Here is a 16509-nt window from a genome sequence, read left to right as displayed (position 1 = left end):
TCTGAAACTCAAAGATCCCGCTGCCGTTCCTCCATTTCAGAACAATACTGATGTTCTCTGAACGTTGGTGGGGACTTTTCTGCCCCTCTACTTCCACCTGAGCCGGACATGGTTTTGGAAACGTCAGTCAAGCTACCAATCATGTTTATTGAGCCCTGACTGGGTGCAGAGCACTGTACTAAGTGCTGGAGGGAATCAGCGTGGCTCAGGGGAAAGAGTTCGGGCTCGGGAGTCGGAGGTCATGGCTTCGAATCCCCACTCTGCCACTTGGCAGCTGTGTGACTGTGAGCAAGTCACTTCGTTTCTCTGTGCCTCAGTTCCCTCATCTGTAAAATGGGGATTAAGACTGTGAGCCTCTCGTGGGACAACCTGATGACCCTGTATCTGCCCCAGCGCTTAGAACAGCGCTGTGCACGTAGTAAGCGCTTAAATACCAACATTATCATATAATACTGTGGGTAGACACATTCCCCGCCCACGAGGAACTTTCGGGCAAGAGGAAGAGGTAGACATTAAAATAAATTACAGATATGCACATCAGTGCTGTGGGGCTGAGGGTGGGGTGAATAAAAGGTACAAATCCAAGCGTGAGGGTGACACAGAAAGGAGGAGGCAGAAGGGAAAATGAGGGCTTAGTTGGCAAAGGTCTCTTGGAAGAGATGTGATTTTAATAAGGCTTTGAAGGTGGAGAGAGTGATGGTCTGTTTGAATAAAGTAGATCTAACAGGAAAGGCTTTCGTGTCAACCATTTCTATTCTATCGTAATCTCCCAAGGGTTTAGTGTAGAGCTCTGTACACAGTAAGCACTCAATAAATATCACCAACTGATTTCATTTTAAGGGAAGCCTGGAGAGAAGCAACATGGCTTAGGGATAGAGCACAGGCCTGAGAGTCAGAGGGTCATTGGTTCTAATTCCAGCTCCACCACTTAATAATAATAATAATTATGGTATTTGTTAAGCACTTACTATGTGCAGAGCACTGTTCTAAGCACTGAGGTAGAGACGGGGTAATCAGATTGTCCCACGTGGGGCTGGCATTTTCTAATCCCCATTTTTACAGATGAGGTAACTGAGGCCCAGAGAAGTAAAGTGACTTGCCCACAGTCACACGGCTGACAAGCAGTGGAGCTGGGATTAGAACCCATGACCTCTGACTCCCAAGCCCGTGCTCTTTCCACTGAGCCACGCTGCTTCACTTATCTGCTGAGGGACCTTGGGCAAGTCACTTCACATCTCTGTTCCTCAGTTGCCTCATCTGTAAAATGGGCATTGAGACTGTGAGCCCTATGTGGGACAAGGACCTTGTCAAACCCGATTGTATCCACCCCGGCATTTAGAACAGTGCTTGGCACATATCAAGTACTTAACAATACCACAGTTATTATTACTATTATTATTATTAGAGCAAAGTCAGAATTTCATTCTGCGACAGATTCATGTAATACAACCTTGAAAGTGGCTGACAACATTCCTTTTTTCTTCTCTCATCCCTACCTCACGCCTCCACTCCAAAAGTCTCAGTGTAAAATACCCTGCATGACAGAATAGCCTTTTGCCTCTGGAATGGAAAATGTGCAAAGGGGTGACAGACTGGATTCAGATAAATCAAAAGAAATCAACACACTAACCTCAAATGATTTGAAAAATGGTTTGAGGTTTCCTAAGCTCCCGTTTCTTCTCTCTTTAGAGAAGCCAAGGTTGCTGGATGGAATCCAGCAAGACTAGATGGAGAATCAGAAGCTTTGGCGACTTTTCCCGGTGCTGGCAGGCTTACAGTGACTTTTGGAAAGTTGTTTGTCCTCTTTGCCCTTCCATTTTCCTGGCCTCATTCCTGTCTGCGCATTTCTCCTGGAAATCTGGGGAGGACGAACATGGTAGAAGAGGTGACTTTTCTTGAAAATGCTTTGGGTGGGGGGCACTGGGGAACTTTCAGGGGCTCTAGCCCTACAGCTTCTTTATTCCTATACTCAGGTCTCAATTCAAAATGCTAGAAAATGCTCCATATGAAGACCTGGAGTCTCCCATCTAGCCTATTCTCTTTGATCTGGGTCATTACACTGAAACCTTGCCAGGCAGATCATCATCGGTGGTATTTATTGAATGTCTACTGTGTGCAAAGCACCGTACTAAGCACTCGGGAGAGTAAATGCGACAGAATTGGTAGATGCATTCCCTGCCCACAGTAAGTTTACAGTCTTTAGGGCAGATGGGAATTTATCAGCAGAAAGGTGGGTAAAACATATTAAGAGATGTTGTACTCAGTCTTTTGCTAAGAAACTTGGCTAAAGCAATTCCCTGTGTGCTGCAGCTGTCCGGATATTAAACCCCTATTAATAATTATGGTATTTATTGAGTGCTTACCACTGCCAAGCACTGAACTAAGTGCTGGAGTAGATATAAGATAATCAGGTCAAACACAATCCCTGTCCCACATGGGGCTCACGGTATAAGTGGATGGGAGTAGGATTTAATCCCCGTGTTATAGATGAGGACAAGTGGAAGGGAGTAGGATTTAATCCCCGTGTTACAGATGAGGACAAGTGGATGGGAGTAGGATTTAATCCCCATGTTACAGATGAGGACAGTGAGGCATAGAAAAGTTAAGTGATTTGCCCAATGTTACCCAGCAGAGACGTGGTGGAGCCGGAATTATAACTCTTTCCACTATGCCACGCTGCTTCTCTGCTTTCTCATCTGTGCATAGGCAACTTGATTTAACCATCTTCTCGTTCTCCTAAAAAGCAGCCACAAGACCACATGGCCACAGGAGAGTGTGCACTGAAGGGAGAAGTGGGGACAGGGAAGAGGAGAGGGCCAGAGGAAATCACAGAATTTCCTGGCTCCCAGGAAATGGAACCGATTACCAATCACCTTGCTCTTCAAGTCCACCCATTCCAGTGGAAGTCTCAAAACAGAACCAGTCTCTGTAGTCAAGGGAGATGAAATATAAGCTGACATCAGTATACAAAAGTTCCCATCGGAAGCCACTTTTACTGCAGCGTCATGAATCTCTGCAGAAACAGCTTGAGAAGATTCATTCTGTGTATCAATCTTCCCGGGCACCGGGGCCGACGAAGGCGGCGGCACATAATGATGGTTAAGTTGATTCACATGCACAGACGGCTGCTGTCTACAGGTCTGAGCCCTAATCAGTACATTAAATAGGAACCTGCGGCTAATAACTGTGCAAGGGGCTCTCGAGGGGCAGGGAAATGTTCCACTCTGGGCTCTCGTGGCTCGCGGGGCGGGCGGAGAGGCTCAGGCTTCCCCTCCGCCCTCCAGAATAAGCAAGTGGAAAGTCGTACATTTCTGCCGCTGTTCACTCGTGAGACAAGGTTGGATTCCTTTATGAGCCAAATGCTTTGCTTTAGGTTTGATGTTCTTTCTGTGGCTCTAACTCTGCCCTACAATCATGAACTCTCACTGAAGGAGGAGGAGGAAAGAGGACAAACCACATCCACTCTGAGGCGAGATGTGGTGTCCAGCCTTCGTTCTCACAGCCGAGACTCGGTGCAGAGAGACTCCCCCGTCCCCACCAATGGCTTCCCAAGAGCTCCATCGTGCGACACCCCAATATTCCTCTTCCTCCTCGCCCACCTCACTCCCAGAGCATGATGGACTCCTTCGTGGGCCCCTGAAGTAGTAGTAGTGAAACGTCGAGGCCTAGAGGAGAGAACACAGGCCTGGGAGTCAGGTGACCTGTATTCTAATTCCGGATATGTCAGCTTCCTGCTGCGTGATCTTGGACAGTGATTTAACTTCTCTTTGCCTGAATTTCCTCATCTATAAAATGGGGATCCTATAGCTCCTTCCCTCTCGAAGTGTGAACCGCAGGTGGATCAGGGACTGCATCTGACCTGTTTATTTTTGTATCAACTCTGACACTTAGTACCCTTCTTGGCACACAGTAGGCACTTAAAAAATGTTACAGTTATTGAGTGCGATGCACTGTCCTAAACCCTTGGGAAGACGCAACAGAAGCTTGACACACTCTCCCCCTAGAACGTATACCATGGAGACGCCCAGATGCACAGACGTCTCATGACATTTCGTTAAACCTACGTATTTGGATCTGTATCCTTTGGACTCTTGGCATTTACTCCACCTTAAGCCCCACAGCCCTTATGTCCATCATCTGTAACGTATTTATTTCTAATAATGTCTCTCTCCCCTTCTAGACTATAAGCTCCTTGTGGACAGGGAACCTGTCTACCAACTCTACTGTACTGCATTCTCCCAAGAGCTAAGCACAGTGCTCGGCTCATAGTAACTGCTCAATAAATACCACTGAATGACTGAAGGATCTATTTCCATTCATCCCGGTGCACGCGCTATCCCCATAGCTGTACGTATTCCTTGGTTTACTACGACACTCGCCCCAGATGTTTTTCAGTGTTTTCCGACTCTCCTGCTGGTATTGCCTCTCTTCCACTTCCTCCTCCCCGCCGTCACTGCACAGTTGCCGGCCTAACAGACCGGACTGCTCCGGAAGGAGAGGCAGCTGGGAATGGGAGAGACGGGGCCAAAACTGGAAGGTTGAAAGTGATCCCCGCACCGCTCTGCTGGGGGTAGTTTGGGACTGTGGGGAGAGGGAGGAACCCCCAGTCCCAGCTCACAGGAGAAGCATCTGCAGTCTGGGCAATCCTGGAGGTGCCCTCCTCTCCTCTTCTCTCCCCAGGAGATGGGGATCAGTTGTCACCTCTGTCTTGGAGCCCTCCCATAATAATTACTAACAATTATTCCGGCAGCTGGTAAGAGCTTACTCCGTGTCAAGTGCTGTTCTAAGTGCTGGAATAGACACAAGCTAATCAGGCCAGACAAAAATCCCTGCCCCACATGCGGCTCACAGTCTAAGTCGGAGGGACAACAGGTATTGTATTGAATCCCCATTTTGTAGTTGAGGAAACTGAGGCTCAGAAAAGTAGGCAAGTGGCGGAGCCGGGGTTAGAACCAAGGTCTTCCGACTCCCAGGCCCATGCTCTTTCCACTAGGCCGTGCTGCTGCCCATGTTGCTAGAGAAATTCTAGACTGCTAGCTCGCTGTGGGCAGGGAAGATGTCTGCCAACTCTGCTATATTGTTAGAGAAGCAGCATGGCCTAGTGGGTAGAGCATGGGCCTGGGAGTCAGAAGGACCTGGGTCCTAATCCCTGCTCTGCCACATCTGCTGGGTGACCGTGGGCAAGTTACCTAACTTCTCTGTACCTGGGTTACTTCATCTGTAAAATGGGGATTAAGACCATGTGCCCCGTGTGGGACAGGGATTGTGCCAAACACGATTAGCTTATATCTTTCCCGGTGCTTAGGACAGTGCCTGGCACAATATAAGTGCTTATCACTGCCATTATTATTATTATTCTCCAAAACTCTTTTTACCATACTCTGCACATGGTAAGTGTTCAATAAATATGATTAATTGACTAAATGGGAAACGTTGGAAGAGAGGGATTGGACTAGTTGAGTTCCAAGCCGTCCCCACGCCTATCCACCACCCCTCCCGTCCCCCTCAGGCACACAACACGTACCAGGTCACACATACAAGCCCTGAGTCCATGGCCAACCACAGACTCTCACTCACTATCCTCATCACATAACCACACTTCAACACTCTCCTCCCGACACACTCTGCGGATCTGTTTCCCGAAATCCACGGTAATTGCTTCATGTAAAACCAGACTGGCAATAAAATACACGGGAGCCGCAGGACAGAGCTGTCGGTTTCCATTTCTAATTTCCACGATTCCGTGATAATCAATATCTGTGCCCTGATCGGTCAAAGTCAGAGGTCCCCCCCTTCCCTCCCCCGAACGATGGCCTTTTCGACCACGTTGAAGAATGCGGTTCTGCTTCTGAAGGAGCCAGCCCTCCGGACTGTCGGGGGATCTGTCCAACTCCCTTTCCTGTCACATAGGAGAGGGGGCAGGGGAGGAAAGGAGATTTCATGTCAGAGTTCATTTTCCTTTGAAAGCATTTCATGTGGAGGAGACTATCACAGCTCAGCAGAAGGGCCTCAACGATGGGTGGAAGGGCCGGCGGGGGTGGAGGGGGCAGAGTGATGGAGGGATCACCTTCTGCTATGACTCAAACTCCCGCTGACTATAGAACAGCTGCGTCAAAGGGTAAACTCCATTCTGCCAAGACAATGAAATGTTCAGCTCCTGGTGAATGAAGGCAGCCACAAGAACCCTGAGGCAAAATTACAGCAATCCCAGTGGAATAGGAAACTCAAACCACAGTGTGCAGTATAAACAACCAACCTCTGGGCTACCGTATCATCATCATCAGTGGCACTTACAGAGCACATACTGCATGCAGAACACTGTACTAAGCACTTGGGAGAGTACAGTACGATGTCTGTCTCCCTCTCCATTCATTCAGTTGTATTTATTGAGTGCTTACTGCGTGCAGATCACTGTACTGAAACGCTTGGGAAGTACAATTCAGCAACAGATACAGACAATTCATTCATTCATTCAATAGTATTTATTGAGCGCTTACTACGTGCAGACCACTGTACTAAGCGCTTGGAATGAACAAGTGGGCAACGGATAGAGACGGTCCCTGCCGTCTGACGGGCTTACGGTCTAATCGGGGACAATCCCTGCCCACAGGGGGCTCGCAGTCTAGAGCAGGGGAGACGGACTTCAAAGCAAGTTAAACAGGCATCAGTAGCATCATTATAAATAAAAGAATTATAGACATATACACATCATTAATAAAAATAAATAGAATTATAATTATGAATATGTACATATATGCACAAGTGCGGCGGGGCAGGGGGGTAGAAGAAAGGGAGCAAATCAGGGCGATGGGGAGGGGGAGCAGAGGAAAAGGCCGGGGGCTTAGTCTAGACTGTAAGCTCACTGTGAGAAGGGAATGTATCTATTTATTGTTATATCGTACTCTCCCAAACGCTTAGTAGAGTGCTCTGCATGCAGTAAGGGCTCAATAAACGCGAATGATTTGCCCGACGTTTTCTGTCCACTGTATTAAGCAGCCTTCAGAACATTGTGAATGGCCAGCGAAGAGAAACAGGGTGTCCTAATGGAAAGATCCCAGGTTCAGGAGTCAGAGGACCTGGGTTCTAATCCCGGATGAACCACTGGTCTGCTGGGTGACCTCGGGCAAGTTCCCTCACTTTTCTGTGCCTCACTCGCCTCATCTGTAAAATGGGGATTAAGACTGTGAGCCCTGTATGGGACATGGACTTTGTCCAATCTGATTAGCTTCTATCTACTCCAGTGTTTAGTACTGTGCCTGCCATAAAGTAAGCACTTAACAAGTACAATAAAACCACAACAAAACAAACAAACAAAACACCTGGAAGACCCTCATGACTCAAGTAAAAAGAATGCTTATCAAAACCTGTGTTTGAGACACAGATCAAGTTAAGGAACATATATGACAGATACTGGGACACCAAAGGGGAAGAGGTAACTCTACTGGTTACTTTCCCAAGTACTTTGTACAGTTTGCAAAATGTAACTTTGCACATAGTTAGCACTCAATAAATACCACTGACTGTTATGAGACTCTTCAAATTGCCAAAACATTAAGACATCATATGGTCCTCTGCATGCCATCCCAGCCCCTCTGAAGAGCAAAGATGTCTCTGGCATCTTCAAAGTCAAGAAGGGACTCTGGAAGGGATGGCAAAAACACTTCAAAATCCTCCTTGACACGTTTTCTACTTTTGAAGGTGAGCCACTTTAACGATAAAAAAATTTTTGAACACCCAAAGACATGACACTTGTCCCAATCCCTGAAGAAGTTACCACAGCAGCCCGAGTTGTGAAAATCACCAGAGCAACTGAACCTGATGGCATACCCACTGAAGTCTACAAATAAGGAGGACACGCTGTCCTTCAACACTTACCCAAACTCTTCCCCGACATAAAAACATGGAGGACGGGCCACAGGATCACAGAGGCACCACCAGCGTCTCCATCTTAAGGAAAATAAGTGAAAAATCAGATTGTAACAATTACCAGTGTGTCTCATTGCTCTCTAGTAGTCAATCAGTGTGTGCAGAGCACTGTCTGAAGTGCCTAGAAGAGCATGACTGTTGTTTTGTTAATGGTATTTGTAAAGCGCTTACTATGCCAGGCATTGTACTAAGAACTAGGGTTTGTTACGGGATAATCAGGTTGGGCACAGCACCGGTCCCACATAAGGCTCGCAGTCTTAATCCCCATTTTACAGATGAGGTAAGTGAGGCAAAAATAAGTTACGTGACTTTCCCAAGGTCCCGCAGTAGGCATTGGGTGGAGCCAGAATTAAAACTCAGGTCCTCTGACTCCCAGCCTCTTGCTCTTTCAACTAGGCCACGCTGCTTCTCTACGCATCTTAGTAGACATATTCCCTGCCCAGACAAACTTTCAGTCTAGTAACTTCCTACCTAGAATGCTCCTGGATCTGCTCCTAGAGAGTAATCGGCTGACCGCTTTCAGAACCACAGTGTGGCTTCAAATCACAGAGTGGTAACACACTGGATATGAGCTATACCCGTCGTCGGACACTATGTCTGCCTCCCCCTCTAGACTGTAAGCTTGTTGTGGGCAGGTAATGTGTCTGCTTGTTATATAGTACTCTCCCAAGCGCATAGTACAGTGTTCTGTATACAGCAAGTGTTCAATAAATATAATTGAATGAAATTAATGAAAAGAAAAATGCAGGGAGAACCATGGGAGAAACTTGAAGCCAAATTGAGGAGTTTTATCTGTCACATGAAGGCAATGGGAAGCTACTGGGGGGGGGGGCGGGGGTCTGAGGAGTCGAATTATGGGCCCCAAATCATATATAAAGAAGACGATCCAAACAGCAGGATGTAGTAGAGACTCCAAAGAGTCTAAAAGGGAGAAAGGTCTTGTCCGTCGTATGCGCTATTTTAAAAAACTTTTCTGATGAATGGTAGGTTGTGGGAAATAGACTATCAGCTCCATGAGGGAAGGAGTCATGAGCACCAACTGAATTGCACTCTTCCAAGCGTCAAGTACAGTCCTCTACCTGCAGCAAACCCTCAGTAAATACCATCGAGTGATTGACTGATTGTAAATCCTCTTGACTCATCTTGAGAGAGGGACTGAAAGCAGTAGGATCAACCTAGCTCTGTCTTAATTATCCCTGATATTGGCAACGATAGAAACAGGAAAACAGCACCGGTCACCTCAGAAAGAACGAGACAGCACCAGACCAGGCTGACCCTGTCCTCTCACCCCCCAATTTTCAAACATATAATTGTCCTGGTTGACTATTATCAGTTAAGCCGAGGGAGAACACATGAGCCAGAGGTATGAAGCCGGCTTGATTCTGGAAAGCACAGAGAAGCGGTGAATTTGCAGTTTTAGTCACCCTTTAACTTAACACCTCCTCTGCATCGTATTGACAGAGACAACTTGAATATGCTCAACGCATTTGGAAAATTCCTTATTCTCTAAACACAGTAGCTTGCCTTATCCATCGTAGAGTCAGGAATTACCCTTTGGGTGGCTGAGTAAACTCTGAAGGAAATGGAATATCGATTCATATTCCTTTAAACATATATAGTGTATATATATATATATATATGTATACCCACCCTTGCCCATTATAGGAACTCGAGAGGAACACTCCCTATGATTGAGACAGAAGAAGTCCTCGGGGCCTTTACAATACAATCATGGTTCAGATGCCTCCTCCTCTGTGGCAGATAATTCTAAGGAAATTAGGAGTCCAAACTAAATAGAAGTCTGCCCTACTTTCTCTGTACCTCAGTTTCCTCACCTGTAAAATGGAGATTTAATACCTATGCTCCCTCACCCTTAGACTGAGAGACCTGTGTGGGAGAGGAACTGTATCCAGTGTGATTACCTGGCACCTACCCCAGCACTTAATGCAGTGCTTGGCACATAATAAATGCTTAGCAAATGCCTTTTCAAATTATTATTATTATCATTGATATTATTAAGGAGCTAAGAAAAGTCCTCTAAAATTGCCCATCTCATGAGAGTCGAACTGTAGGACTGTCACTGATATGATTTACCCCTAAGGGGTAAAATTTCAGGGCACTGGGGACATCTCACGACAATAAGGACAGTTGTAGCCCCAAAAGACCAGACTTGAATAACCAGTCAGTGGCATCTGTTGAGCCCCTACCATGTGACAAGCACTGAAATAAGCACTTGGGAGAGTGCAATAAAACATGATCCCTGCCCTTGAGGAGCTTACAATCTACAGGAGAGGCCGGCACTAAAATTAATTACAGGTAAGAGGAAGCAATCAAGTTTAAAGACCGTGAGCCCCACGTGGACAGTGTCCAACCTCATTATCTTGTATCTATCCCAGTGTTTAGTGCAGTGTCTGGCACACAGTAAGCCCTTAACAAATACCATTAAAAAAAGATATCTTAATAATAATAATAATAATGTTGGTATTTGTTAAGCGCTTACTATGTGCCGAGCACTGTTCTAAGCGCTGGGGTAAACACAGGGGAATCAGGTTGTCCCACGTGGGGCTCACAGTCTTAATCCCCATTTTACAGATGAGGGAACTGAGGCCCAGAGAAGTTAAGTGACTCGCCCACAGTCACACAGCTGACAAGTGGCAGAGTGGGATTCGAACTCATGAGCCCCGACTCCAAAGCCCGTGCTCTTTCCACTGCGCCACGCTGCTTCTCTGTGAACATGTGAACCAGGCCAGATCTGGAGCCGACATTCCAGTACTAAGCAAAACTAGGCTTCCTGATGAAGGAGGGCCAATTGACAGGTTGCTACGTAAGTGTCCAGCTCGTTACCCCGCTCCTCAAAAAACTCCAGTGGTTGCCCATCCACCTCCATATCGAACAAAAACTCCTCACCACTGATTTTAAAGCACTCCACCACCTTGCTCCCTCCTACCTCAACTCACGACTCTCCTTCTACACACAGCCTGCACAGTTTGCTCCGCTAACGCTAACCTTCTCACTCTGCCTGTATCTCGCTTATGTTGCTCCCGACCCTTAGCCCACATTCTGCCTCTTGCCTGGACCACCCTCCCTCCTCAAATCCGCCAGTGACTTTCCCGCATTTCAAAGCCTTCTGAGAGGTTTCCCTGTCCAAGCCCCTCCTTTCCTCTACTCCGACTCTTTCCTGCATCACCCTGACTTGCTCCTTTCGTTCTTCCCTGCTCTCAGTCCCACGGTTATGTACATAATTGAAGTTTATTTATTTATATGCGTGTCTGTCTCCCCCCTGGTAGCTCGTTGTGGGCAGGGAATACGTCTGTTTACCGTTGACTTGTATCCTCTTAAGCGCCTAGGACAGTGTTCTGCACACAGTTAAGTGCTCAAAAAATACAACTGAATGAATAAATGAATCATGGAGACAGGGGCTGACCCTCTCCACAACCAAGGGCTTTGCACGTTGGACTTGAAATCAGGGAGTTGCTTGTCTCTGCATGGTGAAATGGATAGAGCACCATCCTGGGAGCCAGAGGGTCATGGGTTCTGATTCTGGCTCTGCCACTTGTCTGCTGTGTGACCTCGAGTAAGTCGCCTCAGTTCTCTGTGCCTCAGTCACATCATCTGTAAAAGGGGGATTGAGATGGTGAGCCCTACGTGGGACAGGGACTGTGTCCATCCCGATTTGCTTGTATCCACCCCAGTGCTTAGTACAGTGCCTAACACATAATATGTGCTTAAATACTACCATTACTATTATTTCCCCGCAAAACAGCTCAGGAGCAGCAAAGACTTGCTGACAATGGCCATCCACTGATCAATCAATCGTACTGAAGGCTTACGGTGCACAGAGCATTCCAGCGCTTAGATCAGTGCTCAGCACATAGTAAGAACTTAACCAATGCCATCATAATTATTGGAATAAGTGCTTGGGAGAGTACAATAACCTGCTGTTCCCCCCCTCCCTCCCCAAAGAAGAGAGAGCCACAGCTGGGTTCAATAGTATTTACTGAGCGCTTACTATGTGCAGAGCACTGTACTAAGCGCTTGGAATGTACAAATCGGCAACAGATAGTCTGACGCCTTGGCTCAGCACCAACACTCAGCTGCACTCACTTGGGCTGCCAATGGGTTCTGCAGATTAAAAAAAACCGGGTGTGCCCTCCCAGTCAATCACTGGAATTTACTGAGCGCTTACTGCGGGCAGAGCACTGTACTAAGCACCTGGGAGACTGCTGTACAATAGAGTGATAGACGCAAGAAGCTTCCAACCTCGTGCTTTACCCCTGCCCACCTCCTTGCTCACTGCACCCAGATGGGGCCACGGGGATGAGTGAGTGTGAGTGATGCTATGCAGACTATTGTCACTGTAATTAATTGCTCACGCAGGTTCTTGGACCTGACACCTTAGGACTGAGGCTCACCTGTCATTCTAAACAGGAGATAAGTGAACTTTAGGGAAAAACAGACTGTAAGCGGCATCTTAGAGCGCAGGCCTGGGATTCAGAAGGGCTCAGGTTCTAATCCCGGCTCCAGCCCATGTCTGCTGTGTGACTTTATGCAATCACTTCACTTCTCTGGGCCTCAGTTACCCCATCTGTAAAATGGGGATTAAGTATTGAAGCCCTTCGTTACAGGTACTGTGTCCAACCTGATTAATTTATATCTACCCCAGTGCTTAGAACAGTACTTGGCACACAGTAAGCACTTAATAATACTAATGGTATCCGTTGAGTGCTCAGTACTGGGTGGATACAAGCAAATCCGGTTGGACACCGTCCCTTTCCCTCGTGGGGCTCACAATCTCAAACCTCCTTTTACAGATGAGGTAACTGAGGGCCAGAGACGTGACATGACTCGCCGAAGGTCACACAGCAGAGAAGCGGCGGAGATGGGAATAGAAGCCATGACCTGCCCACTATGCCATGCTGCTCGACGAGTATCCTTTTTTTTCTAATTATGTATGAAAGTCAGATCATCCACCTACTGCAACATTTGTAACTTGGAGCCTCCCCTAGTGCTGGATTCCTGAGTCCTGCAGATCCAATCCATCCTGGTCAGAGTTCCAGGCGCTCCCATCTCTCTGCCATTAGCACCCAGTGCCCACCCATCCTAGCAGCTCTCCCCTGGGCAGGAGGCCTGAGGTTCCAGAGTTCAGCTGCTCCAATGCGTGAAAGCCCAGGCAAGCCATCCCCCGTACTACAGAAAAGCCATCATTAAAGTTGCTTGTGATATGATCTGAACAATACCTGAGGGAGACAAATCACTGTAGCAAATCGCAGAAAAGTGGTCCTGAGGCAGTGAGGCTGAAAACCCACAGTGGAGCTTTTCTCAGCCCTTAATTACCGGGAGGTCATATGATGCGCTGCTGAGTTTCAACTCCCTCTTCCCTGGCTAGGGCAGGCAGAAGTTTAACTCTTGAAGCGCCATGACCAGCTATTTCACTCGTTCTGGGAGACCCAGAGCCGGGCTCCATTAAATAGGACTCAGATCTTTAAGCTGCCCGAGAACCGTGATCAAAGGGAGCTGCAGGTTTTTGGACTTGGAAGAGAGGCTTCTTCCTCCCTGCACCACGTTGGAGGGGTGGAAAATGGGTGAGATCATTCTCCTTATCATAACCAACAACAGAGAATGAGTACAAGAAGCAGCGTGGCTTAGTGGATAGAGCATGGGCCTGGGAGTCAGAAGGAGCTGGGTTCTAATTCCAGCTCCATCATTTGTCTGCTGTGTGACCTTGGGCAAGTCATTTCACTTCCTCTGTGCCTCAGTTACCTCATCTGTAAAAAGAGGATTGAGACTGTGAGCACCACGTGGAACAAGGACTGTGTACAACCTGATTAGCTTATATCTCTCCCAGTGATGACGCTGATGGTATCTGTTGAGCACTTACTATGTGCCAAGCGCTGTTTTAAGCACTGGAGTAGATGCAAGGTACGCATCTTGTCTCACGTGGGGCTCACGGGCTTAATCCCCATTTTACAGATGAGGGAACAGAGGCACTGAGAAGTAAAGTGACACAGCTGACGAGTGGCGGAGGCGGGATTAGAACCTATGACCTCTGACTCCCAAGGCCCTGCTCTTTCCACTAAGCCCCTGTTTAGTACAGTGTCTGGCACACGGGCAGCGCTTAACAAATACCCCAAAAAAGTAGCAGAAGAAGGCATTTAGATTACAAAGGTGTGACTAACACTATGCAAATCTAGGGAACATCTCTGTTAATCATGCTGTATTGTACCCTCCCTAGCCATAAACACCGCGCTCTGCACCTACTAAGTGTTCAACTGATACCATTGATTGATTTGATTGATTAATGGTTCCACCAAACCTGGGGGAATCAGCAAGGATCTGGCATTTGACTCTGCTCATTTTTCCCCAAAGTCAAAGGCTCAAATGGCTACCTTCTTTGTGGCCCTCCAGCTTTCGGTGATGCACTCAGTTCACCCAAATCCCTAATTCAAATGGGCAGCCGTATCGTTAACAGCCGAACTTACAAATATTTTTGCTTACAGATATATTTGCTTACAAATAGGCTTGTTACCCATATTGGTTTAGCCATGGGGGAAGAGAACCCAAAGCTACACTATCTGTACTTTGGGAGGGGATAGACCACACGACTTTATTTTTACAAACCACGAGGCCCTTCTCTCCTCCGTGTAAGACTCAAAGGTGCTCTGAGGGTTAACCGATTTAAAGCACTTTAGAAGTTGCTATAGAAATGCTAAGTAATAGCCGGGGCACTTTATCAGCAGAAGAATTGTTTCTTGTCCCCGCAAAATGAGGATAAAAGCATAGGCCCGTTATCACAGTACTCATCAATGTAGAAAGACTCCTGCAAAACACCTGCAAATTGCTTGAAATTCAACTAGTCATTTCGAAGTCGCTCTCCAATCCATTCTCATCTGTCTTCACAGTCAGCGGAAGGCCCAGTGCATGGCCTAGTTGCAAGAGCATGGGCCTGGGAGTCAGAGGGCACGGGTTCGAATCCTGCCTCTGCCACTTGTCTGCCCTGTGACCTTGGGGAAGTCACTTAACTTCTCTGTGCCTCAGTTGCCTCCTCTGAAAGAACTGGGGATTAAGACTGTGAGCCCTAGGTGGTCAATCTCATTACCTCGTATCTAATCCAGAGCTTAGAAGAGTGCCTGGCATGTAGGAAGTGCTTAACCAACACCATAATTATTATTATGCCCATTTTATAGGCTGAGGCAGTGGTGTAACTAGGAAGGGGGAGTCCCGGATCCAGAGAGCAAAGGGGCATGGGTGACCCCGGTGAGCCGGGCTCTGCCTCCAGTTTGGGCTCTGCTCCACACACCTCGAGGCTTTAAGTTCCTGGTGGGCAGGGATCGTGCCAAGCTACTCTTGTTTAGTACAGTGCTCCGCAAACAGAAGACACTCAAGAAATACCACTGACTGACCTTTTCCAATCCACAGAAGCAGGAGGGCCCCTTTTCCCTCTGCTCCCTCAACTCCCCCCTTCACCTCTCCGCCGCCAAACCCTCTTCTCCCCCCTCTCCCTCTGCTCCTGCCCCTCTCCCGCCCCACCCCCTCGGCACCGTACTCGTCCGCTCGACTGTATAGATCTTCATTACCTTATTTATTTTGTTAATGAGATGTACCTCACCTGGATTCTATTTATTTGCTATTGTTTAATGAGATGTTCTTCCCCTCGATCCTACTTATCGCCACTGTTCTTGTCTGTCTCCCCCGCTTAGACTGTAAGCCCGTCAAAGGGCAGGGACTGTATCTGTTACCGATTTGTCCATTCCAAGCGCTCAGTACAGTGCTCTGCACATAGCAAGCGCTCAATAAATACTATCGAATGAATGAGGGAGCCGGGTTCTCCCCCACAGACTCAAGGAAAAGTCCATGGGGCAGTTCCCCAGGATTGTAGCCGCCCAGAGGCTCTGCCTAGAGATGTCTAATCTGGCTGGGCAGGGCTGTGGGTGGAGAAAATGCCCACAGGCAGAGGGCCCAGGGCGTGGAAAGCGGGAGCTCTTCGCACCAAGTCGGTGAGCGTGACTGGTCACTGGTAAGGGTGGGACGGGACCAGGTTTATAATGCATGCCAGCCACAGAGCGGACAGGAGGTCCCTGGCCACAGTCTAATGGATCCAGCCCAGAACTCTGACTATGGTGCACTGTCTCGCCTTGAAGAGTGAGAAAGGTGACTTCCGAGAGAGTTGGCCATTTCCCCATTTCAGAAATTGCTTAACCTCCAGCCAGATGTGTCTCATTACAGAGGCGTTGAAAGCTGAAACTTAGGGGTGGACCCTCACAGAGAAACGGCACGGCCTACAGGAGAGAGCACGGGCCTAGGAGTCAGGAGGACCTGAGTTCTAATCCCACTCCACCACTTTTCTGCTAGATGACCTTGGGCAAGTCTGTCCATTTCTCCGGGCCTCCGTTACCTCACCTGTAAAACTGGAATCAAGGTCGTGAACCCAAAGTGCGTCATGGACTGTGTCCAACCTGATTAACTTGCATCTACCCGGTGCTTAGTACAGTTCCTGGCACATACTAGCACTTAACAAATGCCGCGGGGAAAAAAAAAATGTACTCTCCTCAGCATGGCTGCAGAACGAGTGAAGCTAAAACCCTC

The 16509-nt window shown here is 47.8% G+C and overlaps 1 long non-coding RNA gene across 1 annotated transcript; it reads right to left on the bottom strand.

Annotated features, from left to right (window-relative positions):
* Positions 1 to 5727: 5727 nt before the first annotated feature.
* Positions 5728 to 13226, bottom strand: LOC114806533. Its single transcript, XR_003754573.2, has 3 exons — positions 13164 to 13226; positions 7876 to 7947; positions 5728 to 6130 (listed from the first exon to the last, which is right to left on the bottom strand). It is a non-coding gene; the product is annotated as an uncharacterized LOC114806533 (long non-coding RNA).
* Between the last annotated feature and the right edge of the window lie 3283 nt (positions 13227 to 16509).

The sequence above is a fragment of the Ornithorhynchus anatinus genome, chromosome 2 (assembly GCF_004115215.2).
Source record: "Ornithorhynchus anatinus isolate Pmale09 chromosome 2, mOrnAna1.pri.v4, whole genome shotgun sequence".
In the NCBI taxonomy this organism is placed as follows: Eukaryota; Metazoa; Chordata; class Mammalia; order Monotremata; family Ornithorhynchidae; genus Ornithorhynchus; species Ornithorhynchus anatinus.
The sequence above is the reverse complement of the archived record's forward strand: the minus strand, read 5'-3'. Positions and strand labels throughout refer to the sequence as shown.